Source organism: Paroedura picta, chromosome 4 (genome assembly GCF_049243985.1).
Source record: "Paroedura picta isolate Pp20150507F chromosome 4, Ppicta_v3.0, whole genome shotgun sequence".
Taxonomy (NCBI): domain Eukaryota; kingdom Metazoa; phylum Chordata; class Lepidosauria; order Squamata; family Gekkonidae; genus Paroedura; species Paroedura picta.
The window spans coordinates 131,144,976-131,159,042 of NC_135372.1; positions in this window are offsets into that span (position 1 = coordinate 131,144,976).

Sequence of the window (14,067 nt, forward strand, 5' to 3'; positions counted from 1 at the left end):
TGTGTACCTGTGGAGAGGCTGGCAGAACTTGGTCCCAACAAGTAAATCAGGTCCCAGTAGCTCCTCAGCTATGGGCTGTGGTTTGAAAACTCCATCACCACCTTCCAGCATTGGTACTATCCAAGAAACGGTTCTCTTTTGTGTGTTTTTATCATTCTTGGGTTTTTTCTCCCATTCTCATGTAATTCAAGTCTCATAAATTGCCCTGCCCCCCCTCTTGAGAAGCAGTTGCACCATATATCATCTTGGCGTTGGGTTATGGCTCCCCAGGGTAGTCGAGTGATACCACCATGTTTTTACTTTGATGCTTGTTATTTCATGTCCTAATTATGATTTTAATAGGGTTTTATTGAGGTTTTTACTTATGGACTCTTTGTAACCCACTACAACCCAGTTCCAGGAGTGGCAGGAAATAAAAATCCAAAATCCAGAATAAATAAATAATATGTCTGTCTGTCTGTCTGACACTGATTAAGGCCAAACATAACATATAACCTAATTCCAGGGTCAGGCATCAATTCCTAGATTCAATACAATTCCTAGTTTCAGACACTGGTTAGACAACAGAACTAAAGCCCACAGGGAAGCTGCTTTGAGAGTCCTTCTGATAGAGAAAAGTGGCCTATAAGAACCAACTCTTCTTCTTTAGTAATATCAGGGCTCTCTCAGCCTCACCTCCCTCACAGGGTATCTGTTGTGGGGAGAGGAATGGGAAGGCGAATGTAACCCGCTTTGAGACTCCTTCGGGTTATAGAAAAGCAGCATACAAGAACCAGCTCTTCTTCTTTAGTAATATCAGGGCTCTCTCAGCCCCACTTACCACACAGGGTGTCTGTTATTGGGAAGGGAAAGGGAAGAAGATTGTAAGCCGCTCTGAGACTTCTTCGGGTAGAGAAAAATGGCCTATAACCAACACTTCTTTTTCAGCAATATCAGGGCTCTCTCAGCCCCACCTACCTCACAGGGTGTCGGTTGTGGGGAGAGGAAAGGGAAGGCGATTGGAAGCCACTATGACCGTTTATGCACTGGAAGTTTCATGTCAGGCTGCAGGCTGGAGTTTTAGTCATGGCAGGTTGCCCCACCTCTTCTTGCACCCACATGGGGGAGCATTTGGCCTGGTGCACCTCATCCACCCTCGATTTGTGATCCTGCACAGGAGCTGGGGCAGTGAGGTTCCCAGTGCGTAAACGGTCTATGAGACTCCTTCAGGTAGAGAAAAGCGACATATAAGAACCAACACTTTTCCAGCAATATCTTGGCTCTCTCAGCCCCTCCTCTCTCCCAGGGTGTCTGTCTCAGGGAGAAGAAAAGGAAGGCAGTTGGAACCTGCTTTGAGACTCCATCTGGTAGAGAAAAGTGGCATATAAGAACCAACTCTTCTTCTTATAAAAGAGAATTAAATATATACACAAGAGGAAAAGTGACACAGAGAACTTTGCTTGAGTCTGAAAAGTATCCTAGACTTCCTTCTTCTCCTCCTCGTTGCTAGCATTACTCAGGGTGAGTGAACCTTCACCCTCAAGCGGTGCTCCGCATTCCTCCGAACCCATCACATTAATGTCAATAAGAGTTATTCACACCCATGGACAGGAGGGCAGCCTTTTTACCCGGCATTCATTTCATACACCGAGAGACCTTAGCATCTTCTTTGAATGCCATGATTTAATGACAGATCTCATTTTTGTCAAGCAGATGTGGCCAAACCTTTTTTGCCCTGTGTCGAAAGCCTGTGAAGTCCTGCGAAAAGTTTCCAATGGGAAGCAGAATTACTAATGGGGCAATATGTGATTGAAAGGATTTGTGATTGAACGCAATGTTTCAGCCTTGCTATAAGGGGGATGAGAAAAACACGAAGATGAAGAGGAGGAGGAGGAGGAGGAAGGAGAAGAGCGAGAGGATCACATTGACCTTTCCAGTTATTTTGCGGCGGTCGGGTGCATTTCCATGTATGCTTGACTGTGCATAGAGATGGAAGCCATGGGACTTTAATGACATTCTGGTTTTCCTTAAATGGGCTCATGGTCACAAACCAGTGGCATAAGGCATACATTTTATCTGGGGGAGATTGGCAGAGCTCTTTGTAATCTACCACATTTTCTCATTTTCTTCTCAGCAAAGGGTGGCAGAATGGGATTGCATGGGGTGAGGAAATCTCCAAAACATTAATGCAGGGGTAGTCAAACTGCGGCCCTCCAGATGACCATGGACTACAATTCCCAGGAGCCCCTGCCAGCGGGCTCCTGGGAATTGTAGTCCATGGACATCTGGAGGGCCGCAGTTTGACTACCCCTGCATGTATGTATGTATGCATGTATGTATGTATTTGTTTATTTATTTAATTGTTTGTTTGTTTAATTGCTTGTTTATTTATTTAATTGTTTGTTTGTTTGTTTGTTTGTTTATATACCGCTGTTCGCAAATGTCTCGCGGCGGTTTACAGAATATGGAACTGTCTAGCAGTGACTTGGATCCGGTGAAGTATTGACATGGAAGGAAGATTCACCCCATTTGTGGAACGGTGGTCTGCCATTTTCTTTGTGGCCCCCAAGTGGATCACATGACACAGGCTTATCAATAAGACTTATCAATCAGTTTATTATTACAGTCCTCGACCAATACATTCAAAATCATAATACTATCACAATAACGGCCACTCTGATTAGAACGGGGCGGACTTTTGATGCTGCGGCGGGCCAGTCGAAAAGCACACGGCTGGGTAAGCATGTGGATGTGCGCAGGCGCAGAGAGCACTGGCATGCCGGCTCATGCGCATGTGCGCCTTTTTTAAGTGCCACAAAACCGGGCTTGCCCCTTTCAGCTGCTGTAGCCTCCGGAGCAGCACCCCTCCCACCCAATCCCTACTGTTCAGATGTTTGTTTGCTTTTCTTGTCACAGTGGTTTAAGGAGGCATGAGACCAAGCCCGTTTGGTCAGGGAGACCAGTTTACGTACTGGAGCTTCACGGAGTAGGGGATCTCCATATGAGATCGTTCTTAACAAGCGCGGCCTACCTGGATGGGAGGCTAGGGGCTCGTGGTCAGGCGAGGGGATGCCAAAAGGAGGTGAGCGCCTCATTGGCATCATTTGGTCACCTCCCATGGAGGTGGTCACCTCATTTGGTCACCTCTCAGCAGCTGGGAAAAGGGCGGGCACCAGGTGCTTTAGGACCCCAATGTTGTGCGGCCAGACAGATGAAGGGGGTTAGTGTTTTGGTACTCATACTGGGCCAACCCTCTGGAGCAGGGCTAGTCAAACTGTGGCCTTCCAGATGTCCATGGACTACAATTCCCATGAGCCCCTGCCAGCGTTCACTGGGAAAATAGGAACCAACTTCAGCCTTGTAAATGAGCTCTGACTGAACTCAGTCAGATTTGCTAATGCCAAAATGTGTGCACTGCAAACCATCTTGCATTATGCCCAGCATGTTCCTTTGTCGACCTCTTCAGATCCTGACCTGATGCATGCTCTGTTTGCTGTACAAGTAGCCAGCCCCACCATTAACATAGGCATTCTTCTGGCATTTGCCCTTGACATATTATTTATTTAGAGGGATTTTGCTTAGCATTCCTGCAGCCTGCTCAGCAGTTTCTATGACTTTTTTTAAAGCTCTAGGCAGCTCAATATATTTCTCCGAAAGCCATGTAGTAAGTAGACATCTAGATCCTTCTGTGTAGCTTTCCAAGCTTAAATGTATGGAGTGTCACACCATGAAACGGGTTACTGGAAAGTTTAACTTTGTTCTCCTGCTCAAATTAATTAATTATTGTTTTTATTTTTACACCAGAGCCCCATTCTTTAATGCTTATTGATAAACTGTTGTCATTTCTTGCTGAAGCTCTTGGCCCAGTCCAAGAAAATTTCTGCTGGGATTGGCAGAATAATTGGAAACCAGTAAAATAACTGGAACATACACTGCATGTTTTATTCAGAAAGCTGTAATACAGAATCACTTCCTTCTGGAATTGCAGAGAAAAATAGAGAGAGAGAGGGAAGGAAACATTTACCACAACCAGTTGCTACTGCTGATCCTTTAGATCCCAGAGAGCTGGCATGGTTAAAAGCAGCATCTTCTAATCTGGGGAGATGGAGAATTAGGGCTCCTGATAGAACTGTTCTAACCAAGCAGTAATAGCAGAGCTCTCTCTGCCTCACCTCCCTCACAGGTGTCTGTTGTGGGAAGAAGAAAGGGAAGGTGATTGTAAGCTCCTTTGAGACTCCTTCAGGCAGTGAAAAATGGGGTATCAAAACCAACTTTTCTTCTTCACACCCTTGTGAGGGATATGAGACTGAGAAAGCCCTGATATTACTGCTCAGTCAGAACAGCTTTATCAGTGCTGTGGTGAGCCCAAGGTCACCCATCTGGCTGTGTGTGGACGAGGAGCAAACTCGGCTCACCAGATTAGAAGTCCGTGTTCCTAACCACTACACCAAATGTGGGATGCAGGGACCACCTTCCCCCCAATTGATCAATTCCAATACCCAAACCGCCCACCAGCAGGGACAAATGCATAGAACAGAAGAAAGCATACCACTAGCAACCTGTACAAACCAAGAATGAAAGAGGGGGTGAGAGGTAGACGTGGAGTCAAATGAGCACCTGGCAGCCACCCAGGTCTGTAGGGGATGGGGCAGGGCAGCCAGTGCCTATATTCCACATGCCTGGCCAGCCCCAGGATTCTACTCCTTCCCGGCCTTCTTCTACCTCACTGGAGAAAGAGATGCTTCAGAAGAACCCAGGAGGCATTACTTTGATGTCCGTGGAGAATACCCATTGAGAAACATCTGCCTCCTTCTTAGGAGGACTGTTGGCTTCTGAAGATTACATTAGAACAACCTCCAGACTTTTTGTGATCAGCCCTGGTCTTCTACAGCAGCCATTCTGAAGCCAATGGATGGTGGCACCCAATCTCAACAAGACTGTGGACCCCTGCTCCAGAGAGTCCCTGTAAGGTGCTAGACTCTAGCTGATAAAACATCTGGTTTGAATCCAACAGGATATGACCCTCCTAGAAGTGGTTCTGTGGAGGGCTGAACCTGTTCTTCAACATCCGAACCTCTAGCACTCATCTTCTCCACTCATCAACCCCAGCTCCTAAAAGGTAAAGGTAAAGGTATCCCCTGTGCAAGCACCGAGTCATGGGTGACCCATGGGGTGACGCCCTCCAGCGTTTTCATGGCAGACTCAATACGGGGTGGTTTGCCAGTGCCTTCAACAAAACTGTGGACCCCTGCTCCTGAGTCCCTGTAAGGTGCTAGACTCCAGCTGATAAAACATCTGGTTCTAACCAGCTCCTAACATACCCATTTGTTTCTGCCAGACAATTTGACACAATGGCTTTTTATCCATGCAAAAACAGCACAAAAGCAGACCCGGTTTGTTTCCCTCCATTCTGGCTTGCTCTTCCCTGACAGAGAGTTAACCTAATGAAATAATTGAATGTACGAGTTGTGCACATCTCTACTGGGTTTTCTTTTTCTATGCATCCTTATGCCATGTATCTCTGCCTCCCAGCTCTGGGAAAGGAATGCTTCTCTCTCTCTCTCTCTCTCTCTCTCTCTCTCTCTCTCTCTCTCTCTCTCTCTCTCTCTCTCTCTCTCTCTCTCTCTCTCTCTCTCTCTCTCCCCCACCCCTTGCCTTGCCTTGCCATGATCTCCATTAACTCCATCTCAAATCCCTTACATCACATTAGAAGGTCTTGTTTTATTTATATTTAGGCATCAGCACAGTCATATATATTGAATCCTTTAAGGGAAAAAATGTTCTCAGCTGTCTCCCTTAGTTGAGATCTGGAGAGGGTGCATTAAGGTTAATTACCTAATAATTTACAGCCCAAAATGCTACTGCAGACATTTTGATTTCCACTAATTGTGACATTGAGGCAAGTAAACAAAGAGCTGGGCTGGTTTTCCTGCTGTAGTAATGTGGGAAGGAACCCTTGGATGGGAAGGACTTTGTCCTTCATTGCAGTGGCATTGGAGATCACTCTGTAGAAGGGTCAGAATGGAATTTGTACAGAAGAAGAAGAAGATGGTGATGATGATGAAGAAGAAGATGGCGACAATTTGGTTTTTATACCCTGCTTTTCCCTACCCAAAGGAATGCAGACTCTCCATGTTTAGTCCTACTCTTGATCAAAGGGATGATTCTACAAAACCGTACCAATGAGTACGGTTACTCATCTTGGATGCTTTAGGATGCTTAGGGCTGATCCTGCATTGAGCAGGGGGTTGGACTAGATGGCCTGTATGGCCCCTTCCAACTCTATGATTCTAGGATTCTATGATTCTGTGAGTTTTCATGAGTGTGGGGGAAATCAATAAATGAAAGTATCCAGACCATACTTGAAGTAGGGATGCACACCTGAAATTTAACTCTGCCTCACCTAGTTTGGCCTTCAGTGTCTCAGGAAGGGCATGCCATGTCTCACTTTACATCAAAGGGCAGGCAGCTGTAGCAGAGTTTTAGCTGATGATCTCAAAAATGGGCAGTTTTGTATGTGGGCTAATTCTACCATTTTCTTTGCGTCCCATCATCCCTCCATGGAGCTCAGGATGATGTCCACGACACCTGACACCTGTATTGTGGCTTCATCACAACTCTGTGAGGTAAACTAGTCTTGTAGAAGGTATCTCGCCCAAGATTATCTAGTGGACTCCCAGAACTGATGTTGTTTTAAGTCTTGTAAGCCGCTGCAAGACCCCTGTGTGTGAGATTACTAAAATAAGCAGTTTCTCAGTGGAACAGGCTTTCTCAGGAGGTGGTGGGTTCTCCATCCCTGGACATTTTTAAACAGAGGCTGGAGAGCCATCTGATGGAGAGGCTGATTCAGTGAAGGTTCAAGGGGGTGACAGGTTACAGTGGATGAGCAATAGGGATGTGAGTGTCCTGAACAGTACATGGGGTTGGACTAGATGACCCAGGAGGTCCCTTCCAACTCTATGATTCTAGAATTCTATGAAGTCACTTGGCATTCTTGCTGCAAGTCAATGCCAAGTGACTTGCAAGACCAAATAAGCCATGTTCATGGTGTGAGACACCTTTATAACAATTGTATGAGGTAGGTTAGGCTGAGAGAAAATGTCTGGTCATTAAGTGAGCCCCATAGCTGGCAGTCTTCAAGCAAAGGCTGGATACACACTTTTCTTGGATGCTTTAGGATGCTCTGGGCTGATCCTGCATTGAGCAGGGGGTTGGACTAGATGGCCTGTATGGACCCTTCCAACTCTGTGATTCTATGATAGCAGAGAGGGGCTTCGAAGCCTGGTCCCTCACATCCTATTTTACACTGTCCACTATACCAGCGGTAGTCAACCTGTGGTCCTCCAGATGTTCATGGACTACAATTACCATGAGAATCATGGCTCATGGGAATTGTAGTCCATGAACATCTGGAGGACCACAGGTTGACTACCCCTGCACTATACCACCCTGTCACTGCCTCATTTTTATTTGATTTGATTTATTTGATTTCTATACCACCCTTCCATATGGCTCAGGGCGGTTTACATACAACATGGGGGATACATGGAACGAATTAATATATAACATAAACAAATACAACAACAACAATCTAAATAACACAATTTAAGTGATCTTAAACAATATAATAGGAACAGAACTTAACTAAAGCCCTTAGAGAGGACAGACTGGTTCAGGCCATGGAGAGGATGTCTGAGGGGGAACCTGTTGTCGGTCTCAGGCAAATGCCTGGTGGAGGAGCTCCCTTTTGTAGGCCCTGCAGAATTTGGGGAGTTCGGGCAGGGCCCTGATCTCTTCAGGGAGCTTTTTCCACCAGGCGGGGGCCAAGACAGAAAAAGCTCTGGCCCTCGTTGAGGACCGACGTGCTTCTTTGGGGCCAGGGATCACTAGCCATTTGGTGGTGGCAGAGCACAATGCTCTTTTGGGGGTATAGGCAGAGAGACTGTCTCTTAGGTATAGCTAACAAGATGACATGACTTTTCCTTATACCTGTCAGACCATAAGTCTATCAAGGTCTTGATCATCTGATATGAGCAGCAGCAGATTTCCAGGCTCTCAGGAAGGCACTTTTCACATCCCATAGGAGAGCGACGAGGATGGGGCCAAGGGACCAAGCCCTGTGAAGATAGGTTGAGGGACTTGGGAATGTTCAGCCTGGAGAAAAGGAGGTTGAGAGGGGACATGATAGCCCTCTTTAAGTATGTGAAAGGTTGTCACTTGGAGGAGGGCAGGATGCTGTTTCCGCTGGCTGCAGAGGAGAGGACACGCAGTAATGGGTTTAAACTTCAAGTACAACGATATAGGCTAGATATCAGGAAGAAATTTTTCACAGTCAGAGTAGTTCAGCAGTGGAATAGGCTGCCTAAGGAGGTGGTGAGCTCCCCCTCACTGGCAGTCTTCAAGCAAAGGTTGGATACACACTTTTCTTGGATGCTTTAGGATGCTTTGGGCTGATCCTGCATTGAGCAGGGGGTTGGACTAGATGGCCTGTGTGACCCCTTCTAACGCTATGATTCTATGATTCTATGATTCTATGATTCTATGATTCATATTCCCTGGCTCTTTAATTGAAGATATAGGGATTGAATCTGGGGCCTTCTACAGGCAATACAACTGTTCTTCTGCTAAGCCACAGACCCTCTCCCACTTAATTCAACTCAAATTTCAACTGGTACTCCAGTGATTGGAGTATACTAAATACCTTAATTCTGCTCCTCTGTCTTAGAGCCTTATTTTTGAACTGTGCGAGCCTCACAGGAAGAAGAATACAAGGAGAGTCTCATCCCTTATTCAAGGGTCTGGAGAAAGCTCAGCAAGAATGTAAGTGCTCTCTATGCAAAAAAGGGCAAAATCTCCAAATCTATACAATGTGCGTCGAGCCAAGCTGACTGCAGTAACAATATGACAGTCCCTTGGTTTCCAAGCAGAAAACCTAAGAGATTTATTCCTAGCAATTCTTTATTGGGGACGAGGGAATGGAGAGTTCACATGTCTTTGAGAAATCTACCAGACTCAAAAACCACTTTGTTATAGGTGTACATTTGGAGAGGAAGCATTAATTGCTTCTAATAAATATTAATGGTTTTTTTTAGAACTGTCTTTTCACATTTCTTTAACTTTGTCAGCATGGCAGTTCAGCTACAGGCAATTCAGAGAAACCAACTAGACATGTCAGATTTGGCTCACTCTGAATTTCTCAACCCTCTTAGGGACAGACTAGACATGACGTTTGACAAAGGTAACGATTATGCGAAAAAGAAATTAAGTTCATAGCCAGTTAAGAGGAAAAAGGTATAAAATGTTTATTTTTTTTTCCAAATGGTATATTACTCCAAAAGATATTGAGAAAATAGATTAAAACTATCAAGGAAAATACTGGGAATATCAAGATATAAAGGTAAAGGTATCCCCTGTGCAAGCACCGAGTCATGTCTGACCCTTGGGGTGACGCCCTCTAGCGTTTTCATGGCAGACTCAATACGGGGTGGTTTGCCAGTGCCTTCCCCAGTCATTACCGTTTACCCCCCGGCAAGATGGGTACTCATTTTACCGACCTCGGAAGGATGGAAGGCTGAGTCAACCTTGAGCCGGATGCTGGGATCAAACTCCCAGCCTCATGGGCAGAGCTTTCAGACTGCATCTCTGCTGCCTTACCACTCTGCGCCACAAGAGGCTCAAGATATAGATGGAACCTTTTACCATAAGTGGTGGACTTGTAAAAGAAATAACGGAAGGAAATACATGTGATGCATGTGCTACCTAAAAAAGACTTGTCTCCTGAATATATGATGGGAGAATTAGTGATTCTAGGAGACTTGCTGAGTGAGAGGGGGTAACTAGCAAGATTCTTCCACCTATGTATAAAGGGGGAAGATCTTAGTCAGAAATCTCAGCCAGAGGCAAACATAGAAATTAACCCAAAAAGATTTTTATTTAAAACAAAAGTCCCTTACACACGTTCATGCTATTTAAACTAAACAAGCCTAAAAGAGGAAACAAAAGAGATGAGATGGTGCAAAAGAGGACTGATATTTTGGATCAGAAAACACCATCCACAATATGCAGATGTCCATGAAGAAAGAAGCAGCAAGACAAACCAGCACCACAGCTAGGTGCATGTTGTGGACTCAGGAACAGCACACACGAAACAGGGTCTGGTGTGGCATTTAAATTCCCCATAATGTATCCCCAGGCCAGATTTCAGCAGTTAGCCCATAAAACAATGTATCTAAACTAATTACTGATCATTATCACTAAACATTTATTTATTTTATTTTGGATTTTTATTTCCCGCCACTCCTGGAACCAGCTCATGGCAGGGGTGGTGGGAGTGGCATAATAAAACTCTAGGTGACAGATCACTCCCTGTCTGATTGGCCCTCCCTGGGAGAGTGCTGCCAATAGGGAGAGAGCACTCTGCCAATTAGGGCCAATCAGTTCTAATTGCATGCAGACAAATCACTCCCTACCTGATTGGCCCATAACTGGGGGTGTGCCACTAATAGGGACAAATCACTCTGTCAATGATGACCAATCAGTTCAAATTGCACTCTACCAGTGAGGACCAATCATTTCAAATGGCATGCACTTCCTACCTGATTGCCCCCCCCCCCAGAAATATTCCCCCAATCAGAGATGGCCCTCATCCAGAAATGGACCACCCTGGTAATTAAGCTGAAATCAGGCGGGAGCCCTCAGCCAGGAAGGGCTAATATGGAAGTCAGCTCTCCACCTCCAATTTTCTGCCAGTTTCAGAAGTTTGCTGGGTGGAAGAGGATGCAGCTTCAGAGTATGCCAACAGCATGACATCCCTACACTTCCACAGGATCCAAAGCCAGAGATTCCCCTTCCAAGTTACCCATTTCTCCAAGGGGACTGATCTCTGCTACCTGGAAATGACCTGCAATTCCAACAAATTCCCAGGTCCCAAATGGAGTAGGGCATCCTGCAATCTCTCTGTGGCACAGTTCCACAAAGTTCCCCCCTCCCAAGCAAGCCCCTTCATTGTTACGTCAAATGCGTGTCTGTAAGGACACGTGTCTAAATTTAGTTGTGGGGAATCAGCTAGTAGAGCCAGCACCTCTGCTTTTACCACGGAATAAAAGCCCTGGGGCAATTGCCCGCGTGATCCACCAGATCTGTTACGCCAAATGCGTGTCTGTAAGGACACGTGTCTAAATTTAGTTGTGGGGAATCAGCTAGTAGAGCCAGCAAGAGGCAGCGTGGCGTAACGTGGGACCTTGTATTGCACAGTTTACTGGGTAATTATGTCACTGAGATAGAACCAAGGCAGACAATGTTCTAAACATGAAAGGATTTTATTAACACACACTAATTAGACAAAAGACAACACATGCACATTCTAGCATAGAAATGTACATTCCTAGCCACTAGCACACAAGGAAAAGGCTTATAGGGGAGGAACCTATACTAAGGGTTGATTGGAAGTGATATCTACCTGTCTTCTGGGTGGAGCGGAGTTCCGGAGGTCCAGGGAAGCAATTTGGGGCGACGGACGAGGGACCAAGACGAACGTTGTACAGAGTTTCTGTAGCCTGGAAACTGACTGCGCTTTGTGGCTGTGGGAGCCCAATATTTAAAGGAAATTTGTGGCCTGAGGTTACAGGGGGCTGATCCGACCTTGTCCAGGGCTTGGACAAAGAGTTTGATGGCTGGGGCCGGGTCCCAACAAAGAAACGGGTTGCTGAGACAAAGAATCTAGCTGCTGGGAATATGAAGAAATATTTCCTGTCTAGAAGGGCTGATGGCCCATTTCTGGCAAATCCTGGGTGATTTCTTATGCCTGGGGATAGTGGTAAGGGAAAAGACAAAGACCAAATCTTGGATTAGATTTGGTGTTGAAAGAGAGTGGCCAGTTCCCTTTATGAGACAATGTGCTTGGCTGGCTGGAGGGGAGTCTTGGGTGGGGTGCCTTTGTCTCTCTGTACTTGCCAGGTGTGCTGACAAACTCCTCTTTTGTTTGCAAGCAAGTAGGTTGGGGGAAGCCTAACTCCAAGTCCTGCTTCAGAGCCAGAAGTGGGTTTTAGTTGCTCTCCCATTATGCTTTGCAAGGCTTGACCTGGCTTTTCTCTCTCTGGTGCCAGGGTCTGCGCAGGAGAGTCAGGAAGGGTTGACACGGGTGTGCCAGCCTTTGATGGAGGGGTGACAGCCCACATAACATCATCTCCAGGAACCTAGAGATGAGTTGTCATTGCAGAATCCCCCTTCCAAAGCAACCATTTTCCCCTGGGGAGCTGATCTCTATAGTCTGCAGATGACCTCCAGTTCCAGGAAATTTCCAAGCCACACCTGGAGGTTGGTAGCCCCTGGGTCAGGAATGTTCCTTGAGGTTTGGAGACAGGGCCTCAAGAGTCCTGGGTTGAGCAGGGGCTTTCATCATGCAGCCAGCCCCCAGAAAGGCCACAGTTCAGGTGTGCATCCTAGTGCCCATTGTTTTTCTCAGTGCAAGGGGCTTCACCGCTAGTATGAGATAAAGACACAGAGTCCAGTTAATGGTTTTAGCAAGTCTGTGATTTAAAAAAAACCCTTTCAATTAGTTAAACGGAAGCCTCCAGAGTGAAGTTATTCAGCAAGAGTTTTCTCAGGCAGCTGCAGTATTAGCATTCATGCCTAAATTAATTACTTAAGGGATCACCTCTCTGCCTACACCCCTCAAAGAGCCTTATACTTTGCTACTACCAAATGCCCAGTGATCCCTGGCCCAAGGGAAGCTCGCTTGACCTCAACCAGGGCCAGAGCTTTTTTCCATCCTGGCCCCCACCTGGTGGAATGAGCTTCCGGAGTAGATCAGAGCCTTAATGGAGCTTATTAAAGTTCCATAGGGCCTGCAAAAGGGAGCTCTTCCACCAGGCTTTTGGTTGAGGTCGACCTGAATTCAATCACCTCCCATTAGCCCTGAGCCTCCTCCCATGAAAACTACCACCAATATGTCCCTCCCACGGGGCCATCAATATGTTACAGTTAAATGGATTTTCTCACCATGTTTGTTCCACTGTTTTATTGTTCTTCTGTTATGACTGTATTGCTATTTTTCAATTTATCATGCTATTTGTACTTTTTTCTCCAGTTCCATGTTAACCACCCTGAGGCTCAGGGGAGGGTGGTATATAAATATGATGGATGGATGGATGGATGGATAGATGGATAGATGGATAGATAGATAGATAGATAGATAGATAGATAGATAGATAGATAGATAGATAGATAGATAGATAGATAGATAGATAGATAGATAGATAGATAGATAGATAGATAGATAGATATGGACGGACGGACGGATGGACGGACGGACAGTAGGTGTGGTAGAGTTAGATAAAGGAAGTTTGACTGGTGAATGGAAGGAGGGAAGGAAGAAAATGGGGAGAGGCAACACACAAAGGTGAACAAACATATTACTGTCAACTCTAATCCTCCCAGATAACCTTCATTCCTTATTTTCCTAGTTTATTCCCTGATTAAGTTATCTACTCCAGCCATTTCCTCATCCAGGTGCCTTGGATCAACAATACTGAATACTGTTATACCATCATATTGATACAGTATAGCAATAAGTGTATCCAGTTCTCTGAAATCACTGCTTTCGTTTTTACAATTGAGGCTACAGTTCTTTCTGTACTTTTATATCTCCACAAAATAAAGTGTCAGAGACTTGGCAGGCAGGCAAGCAGGGAGGGATAGACGGAGGGAGGGAGGAATTCAGAGAATCTGGTGGACACATTGCTATAGTGTTAGACTCATACAATCATAGAATCAAAGAATCATAGAGTTGGAAGGGGCCATACAGGCCATCTAGTCCAACCTACTTGTAGTTTAAACCCATTACTGTGTGTCCTTTCCTCTGCAGCCAGCAGAAACAGCATCCTGCCCTCCTCCAAGTGACAACCTTTCAAATACTTAAAGAGGGCTATCATGTCCCCTCTCAACCTCCTTTTCTCCAGGCTGAACATTCCCACGTCCCTCAACCTATCTTCATAGGGCTTGGTCCCTTGGCCCCAGATCATCCTCATCGCTCTCCTCTGTACCCGTTCAATTTTATCTACGTCCTTCTTGAAGTGAGGCCTCCAGAAC